Source organism: Amblyomma mixtum, chromosome 1 (genome assembly GCF_055824585.1).
Source record: "Amblyomma mixtum isolate Tamu chromosome 1, ASM5582458v1, whole genome shotgun sequence".
Classification (NCBI taxonomy): domain Eukaryota; kingdom Metazoa; phylum Arthropoda; class Arachnida; order Ixodida; family Ixodidae; genus Amblyomma; species Amblyomma mixtum.
In genome coordinates, this window is record NC_143012.1 from 223,130,436 (window position 1) to 223,147,398 (window position 16,963).

Here is a 16,963-nt window from a genome sequence, read left to right on the forward strand (position 1 = left end):
CCAGGATTCGCGCCGGTGACGCGTTTCCTAGCAGGATACGCAAACTACTCTTCAACGCTAAAAGCGAGGACGTGACGGACAAATTTGGAAAGGCAAACCCTCCTCTCTCCCGTGGTTGTCCAAGAACAGCACGGGCTACAAGTTCGGTTCCGCCTGACCAAAAGAACGAAAAAATAGTCTGCACTCGCCTTATGACACGGAGGGGTGGTTTAACAGTGTAGCAGAGGTACCAGAAGGCACCAAGTATGACGGACTGAACCAGGTAGCGCCTCTCAAGCAGAGGCAACTCGAATGTCTGCGCCCTTCGCACACGAGCTATAATGTCTTCGACGACCGAAGACCACACACCATTCCATATTCCAGCACAGTCGTAGGTCACACCTAAAATGCGCATCTGCGCGCACCACTGCAAAGGTATTGAAGATGTAATACGAGTCTGGGAAGACCCCACAAAAAAGTAACAACTCTTCGAGTAATTAAGAGCAGCCCCAGACAAGGAGGCGTACTCACGGAAAACATTTAAAGTTTCAAGCAGGCTGCGTTCATCAGCTAAGTACAGAGTGATGTCGTCTGCATAAGCAGTGACGCGTACCGCTTCGCTGCCTGGCAAAGCCAGACCTCTAATAAAGGAGTGGCGATTGACTGCCAAGAGGAAAGGCTCTAATGCTAAGACAAACAAAAGGGGGGAGAGCGGACAACCTTGACGGACGCCGCGGCGAACATCAAATGCGGTACTTTCCCGGCCATCGAGGAACAGAGTGCTTGAAATATCTCTGTACATCTCTTTAATGAGAAGCACGAATGAAGGTGGGAAGCCGAAAGCATCCAGCATCCCGTAAATGTACTCGTGCTCTAAGAAGTCGAACGCCTTTTCCTGATCAAGGGAAACAAGAAGACCCTGTGCGCGCCGTCGTAAAGTATACGCTAGGATGTCTCGCGTTACAGAAGATAAGCTGTGTATTTCACGGCCTGGGATGGAGCAAACCTGGTGGCAGGAAATAAGTGACGGGAGGAGAGCTCGTAGACGACGAACGAGTAATTTTGCTAATACTTTGTAATCTGAATTTAGCAGGGTGATAGGGCGCCAATCTGCCGGGCATGTCGACATAGGAGACTTTTTAGGAATAAGGACAATGCGGCCTCTTTTGAATGATTCAGGAAATACGTGCTCAGTAAAGCATATTTTTAATACTTCCGAGAAAATAGGGCCCACAATATCCCAAAATTCTAAATAGAACTCCACAGGAAGGCCGTCTGGACCAGGCGCTGAGCCTCGTTTCATGGAGTCCAACGCCTCCTTGATTTCATCTGTTGTTGGCACAGCCATAAGGCCGTCATGGAGTTCAGTTGAAACCTGCGGCAAGCCTGCTAAAAATGGGGCTGCGGAAACGACATTGCGATCAACTAGAATGACCGACTGAGCAATACCCCTGAAATGGCTAAAAAACGCACTGAAATTCCTGCCACCTGGTTGGGACGTAGCCCCGGCGGAAGATGTAAACGCAGGGGCACCTTGAGTGTACAACAGCTCTTGGCGGGCCAACCGAAGCACCTCAGGATGAGCAGTTGGACTGCGTCGACAACGCCATGCAGCCGCTGTCAAAGAGGAGGCACGTAAAAGACGCTGTAGGCGCTCCGAAAGCTCCTCTTTCCATGCGCACATAAGCGACGAAGGCGACGGGGTGCGTTGAGCAATACGTAGCTTCGCCGTCACCACACGCACCTCATCTGACACGCGAGCCCTAAGGGCTCGACCAGATGCGGCGCAATGGTGACGCCACTGCTCCTTCAGACGGTCCCAGTCACCAGGCACCGCCCCAACAACCGAAAAACGCAAGACCCGTGTGAGCCCCTCTTTAGTGCTGGCGTCATGAAGTATGCGTACATCCAACCGCCATGGTCTATGGGGTGATACTGCAGGCCCCGGAACCGTGAGTGATAGAAGAAAAGGGCGGTGGTCTGATATGTGCACCGGCGAGGATGGCAGCGTCAGTACATTAGCTACACAAACTGACCGCGAAAGGCACGCCGGAACGTACGCCCTGTCTAGCCTACTCGACGATAACCCGCGACGCCAAGTCCACACAAAGACGTTGCCATAGAGGAGCTCATACGCGTCCGTGAGCATAAAATGATTCACTAAGCGGCGCAACTCACGCGCATTCCAGCCTGGCCTACCCCTACCAGGGCCTTGCACATCGGCGACCGTATCGAGCACGCAGTTGAAATCGCCCAACATCACAACATTACGCCCTCCAAGAAAATACACATCTAAATCTTTAAAGAATGCGTTTACCAAATTGGAATGCGCAGGCGCATAAATACAAAGAATTCTCAGGTGAAGTGCGTTAAACGTGCAGTCGAACGCCAACACGCGTCCAAGCGCATCGTAGGTAACATGATGATCGCGCAACAGTGAGCGGTTCAAAACAAGAACGCCAACGCCGCTAGAACGCGTGCTGGCGTACGAAAAGAAGGCATCGACGCCAAACCTACGCTTGAATTTCAACACGTCACTGAGACGAAAAAAATTGGTTTCTTGCAGGCAGACGATATCGCAACCCGAGGAACGAGCGAATGCGACCACTTGTATAAAGACTTGTATAAAAGCAAACCGAAGGTTCAGGATAAAAAAAAAAAAAAACGGGCACATGAATCCGAGCTGCAGACGCAAAACTAATCCCGTGTGAGAAACTACAAGCTGACCGACGCAGTGCGCCGTAACTGCTAGCAGGCAGGAGGGCTCCTCAGCAAATACAAGATAAGTCATGAGCAAACAGCCCACTTATTAGCCTTTTCAGTTCTGCAAATTTCATTTGTGTTGTGACTTCGTCTACGATCTAATTATTAAGTCTCGAAAAGCACTCGACACCCGCTAGAGGTTTACCGCTGCCTATCATCGTGCTTCAGGCGAGAAATAAAAAAAAAAGTGCACGAAGCTAGCACTTTTACCTTGTTTCCTTGGTTATCCTTGAGTCCTCTTTGTGTACAGCAAGGTACAGAGCAATATTTGATCATCTTAGACGACAATAAATGCCAACGTGCACGTCGCTGTTCCCGTACTGCCATATACTGCGGCATCCGCAAGCCCCCAACATGGCGGAAACGCGCGCCGTCAACGCAAGGGGGCGCCAGTTTTTGCATAAGGTCTTACGTTGCTTTGTTTTTGTTTTGTTTTTTTTTTTTCAACGTAGAACCGTGTTATACATCATGCACTTGTGGTCTGTAGAGTTGCACTGTCGGAAAAGAAGTAGGCTCATATGCAGAGACGCGAGGTAATATTTTGAGAGTCCGCAGTAGCTGTGAGACGCAATTAACACAGTGAAGCAGCGTTGTGCAGGCGCAGCGCCCTTTGCAGTGTCATCATCATCATCAGCCCGACTACGCCCACTGCAGGGCAAAGGCCTCTCTCATGTATCTGCAATTAACCTTGTCCTTTGCCAGCTGCGACCACCGTATCCCTGCAAACTTACTTCTTGATCTCATCCGTCCAACTAACTTTCTGCCGCCCCCTGCTGCAATTCCATTCTTTAAGCGAAATACGGCAGCTCCTTATCGAAAACATCGCACATGGCCGGGCATAGCTTTAAACCCGCGTGCAATATCGAATGTAAAACAAAAGTGTTTGCTCTTTTATGCACGCCGTGGCCTTTTAAAGGTACGGAATCGTGTAAGCTCCTTCCACGAAAATGAAGTCAGCAATTCTGGCAGAAAAACCTGCTGTGATGATATTCTAACCACTGATGTGCCACTCCGTTGTTTTCAAGTTTCGACTGTGCTCATATCCTCTGTTGACGTCAGTGGAAGCGCGCTCTTTTAGGCGTGGGCCATGTTCGGTGATGTCCAGTGGGGTCCCTCGAAGCAGCCTTTAGGCGCGCACCATGAATGGCCATACGGCCGCTCTGCTTCATGGCTGCTCGCGCGCACGCATTCGAACGGCTCCTCCGCTTTTTGCCACCAAGCAGTCGGGGAGAAAAGTGCTGGTCATTATTAGCGCGCTTATCGGTGGCTACCCGCTGCGCTCTTCGGTGCGGCCTCCACACATTTCGGACCAACAAAGCGCACGCCCGCTCTGCTCGGACCGTTTATGAGCCCTTGGCGCCGCTTCGCTTTCACGGTCAGTCGGCCGCGCTTCGGGCTCGGCGCGCGTGATGTACTCGTGAGGATCGTCCGGTGTCTCTGCCTTCTTTGTTTTTTTTTTTTTCCGGGGGGGGGGGTTAAAGTTGAAAAGGAGAAAATAAAACACATCAACGGACCAAAGAGTGGAGATGCAGAGAAAGGGGGTGTAGTTTGAGGAAGGAAAAGGTAGGACTGGATACTGAACTTCTGACTACGGCTTTTACAACATTCGGCTAGCACCATCATCTCTTTCTCCATTTTCTCCCCTCTTTTTCTTTCCTCTTCTTTCTCTTCTCTCTCTCGCCGTGGCTTTTCTCTACTTTCGCCTCTTTCTCTCTTTTGGCTTGGCAATAGCTTAGCTTCTCTTCTTTATCTTGTTATTTCTCTTGTCCTGCTGATTTCGACAACTACGACTGGCTTCAGTTACACGACAACTCAGGATGGGCTCCCATTAACGGTATCTCCGCTGATACGCATATGAAACGCTTCCATGAGTTCCCGCTCGTTTTGTTTTTTCCTGTTTATATGTCCATGTGTTTCGGAATAAATCTTCAGTTGTGAGTTAGCGCTCGTCCTTGTCTTGTCCTTGCTTCCTCGTTTTTTCTGCGCAATTTTTTCAGTACCCATTAACGGCTCTCGCCGTAAAATTAAGAAACGCGCCAAATTCTTTTATTTTGCTTGAGAATTGAAAACTAGGTTCAACTTATTCTTTTGAGCACAAGCCTTGCAGGAAACTGATACGCGCGAGCATTCCATCACGACTCGCTTCAGGAGGAGTTCAGCGAAACAGCGCCACCTTTGTGGTGACCTTCGCGGTGCTTACGCCGCATGAGACCGGAGGTTAAGTCACTTCCGACGCGGAACACAAGTACTACAAGCAGGATAGCTACAGCTTTGCGCGCACCAAGACAGACTTCGTCCGTACGCCAACAGACCCTGTGGAATCAATGTGACGATCTCCGCTGCTGTCGCTGAAGGAAGTTTGCCACACTCCGCTTATTGACTCGTCATCCTGAGTCCTGACAGCACAAAGCTTGGAGTTGCTAAGCCACCTTTCTAATTTTATATAGTACGTCTACACAAACTAGCTCTTCACGCTTACTAATGTGCAAAAGAACACCTAAAGTGTGAGATTTTTGGGAGATCTTTAGCATCAGTGGCCTATTTCTTATGAGAGAGGAGGCCTATCGGAGCTGGTGTTATTTGCCGCTACTTGTATGGCGAATGCGGAAATTGAACTTACGTAACATCGTTGGTGACACGTTGCTCACATCATCACGTCAATAAAAACGACGAGTAACAGTTGCTTTCTGATACGTTCTCGCGAGGAAGTCTTCACGGAAGACTTTCGTGAGCCCACGAATAAATAGAACAATGGGGGATTCGCCTTTGGAGCATCATAACTACTCCGTAAAAGCAGAACTAAATTGTAGCGCTTCTTTAGTAGCCCAGTGATGCTGCCTCCGACTGCTGCTTAACAGTTGTTGCTGAGTCCGAAGCTGATTTTTTTCTATGCATGCCCTTTTCCCAACGCAAAAAAAAAAAAAAAAAATTATATAGAGAGTGCGTTCTTTTTGCTCTAACTTCCAGTTCGTTGTCCGCACACACGATGAAATTTCATGCAACGATTGCCGTATAGCATACTTCGCCGTAAAACACGCGTTCTTCGCTAACTCACCACTGAGAATGTTACCATCGAAGCCAATGTGGCCCGGAAGTGATGATGTCATTAAGCTGTTAGTCCTTTTGCAACGGTTGTCATGGCTGTCATGTTAAATCGTATGCCATGGCTGTGGGCACTCCCGTGGGGGAATGCGGTATACCCATCACTGTCTCGCCCCAGGGCACAGCGAAATTTGGTGGTAGTGTTTTTTTTTTTTTTAACACGTGGGCACGTATAGGTAATGCATCGAACGAGCATGTCTCGTAGGTTTTCCACCCACAGATCTGGTAACGATTAATCTCCTGCAACAACAACAACAAAAATTCTCGAAACTGTCCTGTGTAAGCGTTCACATCTGATTGCACGATCGTGGCAGAAAGTAAAAATAAATTTCAGGTAGATCGAAATTCGCATAAATCGAACACAGTTTTACGACCCTCCAGGCGATCTAGTCAACGCACATCTATACTGTATAGTTAGTCCACGCCTCGCACCAACCGGTTACTTTGTCCGTAGCACCTTTTCCTTTCTACCCTCCTCACGTTTACTGATCGCGCACTCAGACAACGGCTCTGTAGTCTTCGTTCTCTTTGACACGCAGCCATTTCTTTTCCTCTCTCACTCTTTTCGTCACGGCTGCAGAAGAAGAAGCATGTAGCATCGTCGCGACTGTTCTGCTAGCATCAAAGAGCACAGTGAGCGATAAAAGCAGTCGCACCCGTCTCCGGGGACGTGCGCTGGCGGTAAAACGTCGAGCGTGGTTCGGATGCACGAACTTGCGACATGCGTTGGCGTGTCCAGAGGCGCCAAAGACCTGTCCGTCCAGCAAGGGGACATCAGACACAATCGCCGCTGCGTCCGTCGGAAAAACCGGATGAGCACTGCATACAGATACTACGGAAGGCTTATAAAAGGTACTACATTCCTCGCTCGTCCCTGTAGCGCCGATTAGCGAGGCGACAGATCGCGAAGTCCTTTTAGGCCCGACGCTGAGTCTCGATTCCATCGCGAAACATGCATCCCACGAGAGCGCGTGTGGGCCATCACACGTGAAGGCTGGCTACACTTTTTAACCGGGACGACGACGACGCCATGCAGCCGGGCGCGCTTCGTTCTTGTCGAGCCTGTCGCTCCTGCCGATAACGACTGGCGCGCCTATTGATTGGCGCCAATTTTTTGTTGACAGAGCGACCTCGTAGCCATCCATGCTCCCTTCTTTTATTGTGTGCCAAGTCTCTTCGGGTGCTTGTCGGGCGTCCAGGTAAATCGTTTTGCCCGAGGTTCGGAGGACAGGTTTTCAGAAGAACCTGTGCGCCTACCAGGTATACGCTTGTGGTTCAAAAATGTTGCACTCATCGAGAGCCATGCTGATTCACAGTGAAAAGGGCCCTTTAAACACTGTTCTCGGTTCACTCCTTTGCTTGGCTCAACCGCTTTCCATCCTTCGTGACGACTTTTGTGCGCCACTTGGTCAGTTTCCTTGTACAACAGGGAACGAGAGCACGTTTGCGACCGTGCTTTGGTGCGGCTGATAGTCAAGTGTCAGGTCAATGACGCGTGCTTGGCTAACGTGAGCGCGTCGCCTGTGTTACGCGAAAAGGGAGGTAACGGGAAGAGGTAAACTCATGGAAGAAAAAAGATCTGTATTTATGGGGCTTTACGTCCCTAAGCGACTCAGCCTATGAGGGATGGTAGAGAGCTCCGGTTAATTACGACCCCCTGGGGTTCTTTAACATGCACTGGCAGTGCACACTACATGGGTCCGCCGCGGCCGGGATCGAACCTGCGTCCTTCCGGTCAGCAGCCCAGCGCCATAACCACTGAGCCACCGCGGCGGCTAAATGAAGAAAAAGGTAGTAGCAGTAGTTAATATGTGTTTATTTGCTGAGTAATGGGCCCCAAGGCTTACCCTATGACTTGTGTAGCCTCAAGATAGTGTGACCTAGTGGTCCTCTTTAAAAAACATGACCCCCCGGACGTGCACGCAAAATCGGGGAGAGCACGTAGTACCATTGGTCCGAGTCTTCCGCTGGTCGTGTCCACGCCTCCAGCATATTGAAGGCATGTCCCAGTGTGGCGAGCGTCATCCGCCTGGTAGCCTTGAAGGCCCTTCTGTACCACGCGTTAGGCAAAGTTACCCTGCTTTTGCAGAGAGGGTACATATCTGTGGGCGGGAATGTCGTGCTGCCGGTCACGATGTCGGCATTTAGAGCGGCGAGCTATGCCTACTCTTTTCTGCGTTTCGCTTTATGAGACTGCGACAGATCCGCCACGATGTTATTAATGCGACGGCAATAAAAGCCTCATCGTAGAAAAATCCTGGCTCCGGCAGCGTTTTCTTTCATAAAATACGCTAATTGGTCGACGGGGTGCGTGACGTCATGAGACCATGTGACATTGTCGAGCACGGTGGCGTTGGTATATTTGCTCTATGGCGGTGGCACGCTCGCCGTGGCTCGCCGTGAGTTGGCAGCTGTATTTGTTTGTGTGCAGACATGTACAGACAACTGTGCGTATTCGGCATGGAGCCAGAATCAACGCCGAGTGTGTTTACTGTAGTGGCAAATTCCCACGAGCGGACCACGGAAGCGGATGCGGCGAGCAGCCATGACAGGAGGAGAAGCAGGCTTTAGCAGACTTTAATACTAACGCATTATCAACACGTAATGTAATTAAGTGTCCCCTGCGTTTTAATCTTGTAACCGCCCTTCATCTGCAGCCTTAGTATTTGCAATGTCATCTCCCTGGGCGACGACGGCGGCACCAAATTATGTCAGACACGAAAATGTGCCTACATCTAGCTACTAACCGCTCTTAAAGCACAACTGCTAACGCCTAAAATGGCGTCAGCGCGTTCTTTGCCATGTCATCCAGGAGTCGTAGGGCGCGTCTTCGAAGACTCGCTCAAGACCATTGCAGCACGACCTACATGGGCCTCAGACCTGTGCGCACTGCGCACCGAAATATGCCACTTGCCACAGACATCCTGGAACATACTCCCTGCACATCTATCCGCGGCAAACGCAAAGGAACTACTTTTGGATAGTAGAAGTAACCCGACACCTCTGTTTGGCCGCTCCATCCGTCCGTCGTCGTCACTGCGGTCCCGCCCCCAGGCGTTCAAAAGGCGCCCCCGACCAGCAACAGCTCGCCCATCCACGAGCGTCGCTTGACCCCTCGGGCCGGCTCGGCGCAGAACAGAGGCGGCGCCTCCGATGACCCCCGACAACAACAGGAGGCTGCCCCTTTTTGGAAAGCGGGGGGCCCCTCCGCCTTTTCAACGCCGAGATGGCGTTGATTTTCCCACAGCGCCGGACCGCCGCACAGGCACAATGGGGCGGCGGTCAGCGGGTCTAGAAAAGCGTGGGTTGCGTAGCGAGGGACGTGCGCATGAATTATAAGCCGCGAAGCGGCGTCCTTTATCGTGTCCTGCGACCCCCACCGGGCCCTCTGTAGCCCACTAACACTGTGCCCTTCCCTTTTTTTCTGGTGGTGAGCTCTTGACCAGCCGAGGCCTGGACATAGCTGCTCACATTGCTCCGTGCGTGTCTGAATGGTCGGGCTCGGAAATTCCAGGTTACAACCTCCGCCATGGGCATCGGCCTCTCCGGTGGGAACGTCGGCCGCTTCATTCCTGTATTCTATACGAATAAACGCAAATTATAGTTTTCTTCATATTCTTTTTTTTTTGTCGCTGATCGAGGATCACCGCCACCAGACAACCACTTTTGAGGAGGTCCGAAAGAATCGTTCGCCCATAAAGTACTTATTGTGCTGTGGGAAGTCTGTAAGCCGCCGCTTATAGGATTTGCGATCGCCTGTTTGGTTTCCCCTCTTCGTATACCTTGTAAGTGGTCAAGCGGCTCTCCTTTTCTGGTTGAGGAGACACCAGCGATTCATCTGCCCTGCTTTCCTAGTAGTCGGCTCGGCCTTGCTTTCCTGTGTGTGTGTTTTCAACATGCCTGGCTGTTCACGTACTGATACACGCGTGTTATCCCTTATTCGGGACATTTAGAATAGGGTGACCCTATCGGTTTGGGGCATAGGGGAATAGCGGGTGCCGCTGCGCAGGCGCCTCGCTTTTCCTTCTGCCGCTACCGCTATCCCTGCTACCTTGCTGCTACCTGTACGTACGCCGTCTCCACCATCAGGCCTAGCTCAGCCATCGGTGCGGTTACAGGACAAGGTCCAAAAAAATATGAATAGGTGTTCACGTAATGTTTTAGCTTCGACTGTAAGGAGGGTCATGTTGTGTAAGGGGGCTCATATTGTGGACGTATATACTCAAGGGGCCACAGTCACGTGTAACTTGTGTAATGGGGTCATTGAGGGCATATACGTTAGAAAGTCGTAGTCACATGTTACTTTAAGGGATTTAATGACCAGGTCACATGACCGTATTATGGCGACTCGCCGGGTCTCTGGGCACGTGACCGGCGACAGCGGTTGACGTGACCCTGTCTTGTGACGTGTCCTTTCATGCGGACAACGACAACAACGGACTCTGTAAAACGGCTGCTTGCGTAATGCCAAGTATGTAATTTTTTTTTTCTTCATTCACACCTTCGCTAAAACGAATCGGTCTCTCGTTTGCCTCGGAACAGTCCTGTACCGGATATGTCTCAAGCCGCACCTGCTGCTGCTGCTGCTATTTCCGGCTAGCGCTGCACCAATATTTACGCCAAAGCTCTCTTTCACGCGTGATCCCCTCTCCCAGCTACACAGCTTGCGTCGCCTTGCTCCACTCCTTCCGCATTGGGACGGCCCGGGGTCCTCAGACACGAGCAGATGGTTTCAACTCACGAGACGACGGGCGCCTTGTGTCGACACCATCTAACACACCGAAGGAAACATCCTAAGATTGGCAGCGTTGGCGTACGTAGTACATGGGATTCGAGCGCACGGGACGCAACACAGAGCGTAGCGAGTACGCATGCTTTGCGTGTACGCTGGCGGCGGCGGCGTTTCATGTCGTCGACGAGTGAAATGCGCTACTCGCGTTCGTCATATCCGCCCCCGAGGCAAGCTGTGCTGTTATACTCGCGGTACAGAGGCTAGAAGGTACATACTCTGGGCGCGCGGGGGCGGTATACGGTACAGCATAGCAGGAGGGTGTCAGCGGTGGGCGCGCGAAGAAGGCCTCGGCTCGTTTTATTTTTGGAGACGCTGGTGGCCCCCCACCCTCCCTCCCGGGACCCCGCAGCTCAGCTGTTTATCTTGGAAGCCGCGGCGGTGCGCCTCCGTTTTTTCTTTTCCATCTTTTTTCTTCAATGATGCGGTCTTTTTTCGCTCATTTTTCAGAAGGTTCTCTATAGCTCTTGTACGTTTGTGTAAGCGGCGCTGCGCATCTCAGTGGGCGTCTCTTTGGCGCGAGATGGCTTCCAAAATAGCTGCGCTCACGCTGATGTCCCAAGTTTAGGAGAGCTTCACCAGGAGCTTCCCACGATTGCCGCGTACACCCCTGCAACTGTACGCTCACGCCACCGCCTCCTGTATACGATGCTCATGCATACATGTGGTCGGGTATGGTACCTATAAGAACCAAGGCCGGTTCGTTTCGAAAGCTACGCAACCACCTCCATGTTTGCTCCTCCCCTGCCTTCGCACTGAAGTCGCCCATAAACCGCGTACTGTGTTCTTACTTTAGTCAGTGCCGTGTCGACGTCTTAAAATATTTTGACAACCCCGTCATAATAACGGATGCTGGTGCACACAGGCCTGCACTGTTTTCAATTTTTCACCTCTTATTGAGTTTGACTGCCATGACTGCCATCTTCCGTTAATGCTGAAGGCATCTTACGTTGCATCTATGCTTTTGTTGATCAATAACCCCACATGATGTTTTCTCCGATATGGAAGACCCTGGTAGCAGAAAACGCGTCCGTTCTGGAACAATGTGTACGCCTCATTATTTTACCCTATCTGCACTGAGATGCGTGGTAGCTCCCCGACTAATGGCCGATAATGATGATGATGGTTGATGAAGATGGCCAAAGAGCGCTAAACACAAGGTTCTTGGTCGGCTCAGGTTAAAATATGTGCACACGTTAAAATCAACACCAGGTGTATAGGGCCTAAGAGTAGTGAGTATGTGCATGATTATGGTATGTCAAGTGGGTGTAAAAGTCATGTGGAATTGCCTAAATTGGTGTAGAGCGCCTAGAAATTGTGGTAGGTGTTGTTATATATAAAAGACGAAGCCAGGTAGTCTCAACCACAGTAATTGCTTGAGATTGAAGGGCGAGGCATCTGGTAGCTACGGCTAAGCTCAGCCTTCTCTTCAGCGTCTTATGGCCGACATAATTTCCGTAGTCCCTCTGAAGGGAATAAAGAAACCTAATCTTGGGTGCGTGTTTTCTTGTTTGTAATGATGCGTAAGGCATTATTATTCATTAATCATCATGTGCTATTCTCCTACGGCCGCTGAAAAAAATTATTTCATTTCTCTCTCGTGCTGTTTCGGTTTCAACAGTCGATCGATGACTGTGGCGTCAAAGTGTGGTTAGAGGTGACGTGAGGCATGGAAAAACTGCCATATATGCGCTGCTTCTACATTCTTTGTCATTCCGACTGTTGAGAAATGCTGGCTTCAGCACTGTAGTGAATGAAAGCGATGAAGGAGCTCTTATATCGACGTTTTTCCATGTCTCACGTCACACTTTTACGTCACATCCATAGTTCAATTGTTGAAAACGAAACAGCATGACAGAAAAATTCGATTATAAATTATTTAGTGGGCGTGGGCGAATACCACATGGTGATTCAAGCATAGCGTCTTTCGCATCATTGTAAAAAATTACACATGCCATAAAAATTAGGTGTCAAAGCTCCAGAATGCCGAAGTGTCGGACGTGATTACCTTTTCATGTAATGACTGTCCGCTGAGCTGAACAGATGTGAATCACAGCTCCACCAGGTTGCCTTCAGTCGCGCCGAGACCGGCTTTGTAAAGCAACAAATTCCTTGAAAGGAAATTGTGGCATCTAAAGCAGCGCATATAGAGCCTGCGGGCGAGAGGACTTTGCTAATGAGTCGTGTTCATTGAGGCATTCGTTCTTTCGCCGGTTTTCCATGACGTGAGTCCGGAATTCCCGCGCGCATTCCAACTGACCTGCCGCAGCTCCGCTTTCACAAGAAGCTGTTACTCTACCTTAGGAAAGAAGTACTGTTTAAAATCATGGGCATCACGCTGTGCGGAGACGTGAGGTTGGAGTGACGACAGAAACAGCGTTGCGAAAAATAATATCCGAGACTTTGAATAGTTTGTCTCCCCGCTTCTTCCTTCGACTCGTTTTACCCGCCTTACGAGGAATTGCAGTTACCTGCTCATCGAAATGATTATACACGTATTACCGACGAGCTCACAAAGTGCCCATTTGCGCACGGATCCAGTGGAGCCCGTTTACGGTGAACTCTCTAATACAGCGAATTGCGCTTTATATCGAACAACTGCAGCTGCTTGTCAGAGTGAAATGCACTGCTTGTATTGACATGTGCGATGAGCTATATCGACTTACAGAACATGCCGGAGCATCAGATATACAGGACCGTCAGCGCGTATATACATTCCAAGCTCCAAAGTGCGTCTTTATTCTTCTCGATGGGTTCATTCCCAATGCATAAAGCTAGTGGCTCCGCCGCGGTGGCTCAGTGGTTACGGCGCTCGGCTGCTGGCCTGAAAGACGCGGGTTCGATCCCTACCTCGGCGGTCGCATTTCGATGGAGGCGAAATTCTAGAGGCCCGTGTGCTGTGCGATGTCAGTGCACGTTAAAGAACCCCAGGTGGTCGAAATTTCCGGAGCCCTTCACTACGCGGCGTCCCTCATAGCCTGAGTTACTTTGGGACGTTAAACCCCAATAAACCAAACGTTAAACCCCAATAAACAAACAGACAAGCATAGCTAGTGGCCGCTAGCAGCTCTAATTGGTAGCATCCGCAGCTATGTTCTTGGAGTGCAAAGCGTTTCGGATGATCAGTGGGAGCCCCAGGGCACTTCTCGGCGACTGCTTCGGTCGTACGCAAACTGGCCTGGGAACTTTCCGAGAGCCCCGCAGGTATGTATACGTGTACGCACTTACCAGCGGACCTAAATTGAACCCAGACAAACTGGGATGATTTACCGCCCACGTTAAGCCTCTGCCTAGAGAAACGAACGCAAGGATAACCCGCGGTCAAGTTCGTGATGTTCTCACTTGGGTCCCGATTCCTTCTTCCTGCATATAAAAGGGGCGGATAAGCGGTGCTTTAATTGCCCAGTCGAAGCGCTGCGCTGCAGAATGATAAGATCAGTCGGTGCGCACTAATTAAGACCGCTCACGTCGTTGTTCGAAGTAATTAGATGGCCGCGATTAGGGTCAATGATATTCGGACGATCGCATTCCCGTGCGCCCCGACCTTGGAGCCGAGGTCTGCATAGCATTTAGTGCGGCGAAACGCGAGGCGCTCTTAATTACACGCTTAAACGGCCCGACCCGACCAAGACCGCCCGTGCACCGGCCGCAGGGGCTGAAAGAACACGCATGAACGTATGCATGTGATGCGCGATTGATGTTGATGCAATGCTGGATCCGAGAACCGCTATACAACACCAAACGGGCTGAGAGCGCACGATCATTTGTGCGTCTATAATGAAGCTCTGGGCAGCCTTGTGCGGGCAGGTTAACGAAAAAAAAAAATGCAGCTCTCCGACTGGCGCCTGCGGTAATAGACAGCAGCGGCGCGGCTTGAATCAACATTGCGTGCGTTCTGCGTATACGTTTTGAACACGACCTGCCAGCTGACGTTCACGCAACTGCGCTCAAACCCTTTCCTGCTTAATTTCGAACAACGCAGGTGCAGGAGAGTTGAGGTCCCGTCCATTGGGTATGTCTGTGAGCATCATGCCGAAAAAAAAAATTTGCTGTTGCGCTAAAGCCGGTCTGGAGTCCACTGCAGCAATGAATCCAATGCACTGAGATGATGGCTATATATACGTCGAAAGTCTCTCTTTATCGCGAGTTACCCACTGTATGCGATTCTATCCATTCTACCTTCCCTTCCTTTGTCATTTCCTCCTCTTTTACGTTTCTTTTCCAAGCCCACGTGGATTTCATCGTGTACCTTCTTCCCGTGTAATCGGCCAGAAAACCATCGGTGCGTCAGGCTACCGCTGCTCTGATTCTTGCACACTACTTTCTCTTCATATTCCTCTTCTTGCAAGCTCACTCGCATAACATAAATAACCTATCCTCCTTACGCGGTTATGTAAAGTTTGACCTCGTTATAACGAAGTTGAAGGGGCCCGGCGATTACTTCGTTATAGCCCGTGTTGACCGAGTTTCCAAGGGGAATCGTAATTCCTTCGTTATATCCATTATTTCGTTATAAGCAGTTTAGTTTTAAGGAAGTTCGGCTGTATACGCAGTGTATGCATCACATGTGTCCATACATATACGGTGTGCACTTAAAAACTTAGAAAAGACCTAACTGTTGTTCACTGTTATCCATTCCACCTTTGATTTTATCCAAGAGAGGTGGCCGCGTCCACGGACTGAGGAACAAGTGTTCAGACATGCGAAAATGACAATGTATACGCGTATAATGCGTTCCTGCATTAAGAACATGGTCAAGAGAAGGTGAGTGGAAGCTCGTTGCCTTATGCATGCTTTTCGGCGGGTGTATAATTTCAGTTAGTGTATTTCCTTGCATTCGTTTACTACGGTAATCCTGCGCTTTTTTTTTTTACCGACCTTTACTGTGTTTTGTGGCCACAATACATGAAAGTTGGCTGTGGTTCTGTTTAGCTTGCGCTTGGATTTTCGCCTAAAGCGGGATACGAACTCTTAACCTTTAACATCCGAACTCGCTGCGACTGTGGACGTTGGCGACAATGAGTATATGGCAACAACGATGATTAAACTATAGTGCAGAGGCAACAAACTTGGACAGGGCCAATAGACAGTAGAGTGACGCCAATTAAGGCGGAGCAAAAAAAAATGAAGTCAGGTTCGACGAGCAGTAAAAGCTAGCGAGAGTCATCCACTGACAAAGGAACATGTAGCAAAGTGCGGGTGCTGCGATCGTTATATCGCAAGAAGCCGAGAGGCAACATGTGCAAAACATGCACTGCGAATCAAGATGACGTGATATAAACAAAAAAAGATATCGCGGATATTTGGGTTAAACAGGTCCTTGCACCACGCGAATCTCTCTAGTGAACACGACTGACCTCTCGGCTATAGAAATAATATGCATACGATGGTGCTCATGATCTCCAACGCGCCGGAAGCGACAGTACATCCTTTTGCAGTCGTTTCATGTGTGCGAAGCATGGGTGCATGCGTGAATGTGAAGGGAAATGACAGGTGTATAACGTTAAGAGACGTAAAGAGAGCAGACTGGATTAGAAAACAAACTCAAGCGACTGACATCTTAGCCGAAATCAAGAGGAAGAACCGGATATGAGCAGGTCATGTAATGCGAAAGCAAGATAACCGATGGTCGTTAGGGATAACGGAGTGGATTCCAAGTTAAGGCAAACATAGCAGGGGGCGGCAGAAAGTCATGCGGGCGAAGTCTGGGGGGGATAGGTGGCCGTAGCTGCCGCAGGACAATTGAACAGATATGGGAGAGGCCTTTATCCTGCAGTGGACGTAGTCAAGCTGGTGACGATGGTGATGAATGCGTCGTTATACACACGACCAATCATACGGCGACACTGCAGGGATTTGAAATTTTTCGACCGGTGGAAAAATGCATGACTTAATACTTTGGCAGGCTCGCATGTAGCTTCCTGGAGCAAGCTCCATGGCTACACCTGTGTTTTGCTGGTTATAACAAACGCAACTGTACGCGCTTCTCTGTTCAGACCGTTTCAGCCAAACTGGCCCCATGACTTATCCCCGCTGTCACACGCAGCATGGCAACTCCGATGCTTGCTTGACGAAAGAAGACCACAGAAGAAAAAAAAAAAATAAGGCTGCGCGAAGGCCGTAGACACATGGCCTGTTTTAACAAAGTGACCCCGTTTTCTCGCTCGTACTGCATGGCGAAATCTCCGGCGGCTTATAACAACAACCGAGGCCACGCGATATGTTTGCTTATACCAGAAGCGGGCAGAAATATCTCCCAGAGAGGACTGTGGTGCCCTCTTGCGAACGTGCGCGGCGCGGCCGACTGAGCGTATACTACGCGTACAGCCA

General features: G+C 50.1%; 1 protein-coding gene across 2 annotated transcripts in view; it reads right to left on the reverse strand.

Moving 5' to 3' along the window:
- LOC149371031 (CD151 antigen-like) overlaps window positions 1-16,963 on the reverse strand; it is a 111,232-nt gene that overhangs the window by 16,635 nt on the left and 77,634 nt on the right. The window lies entirely within an intron of this gene.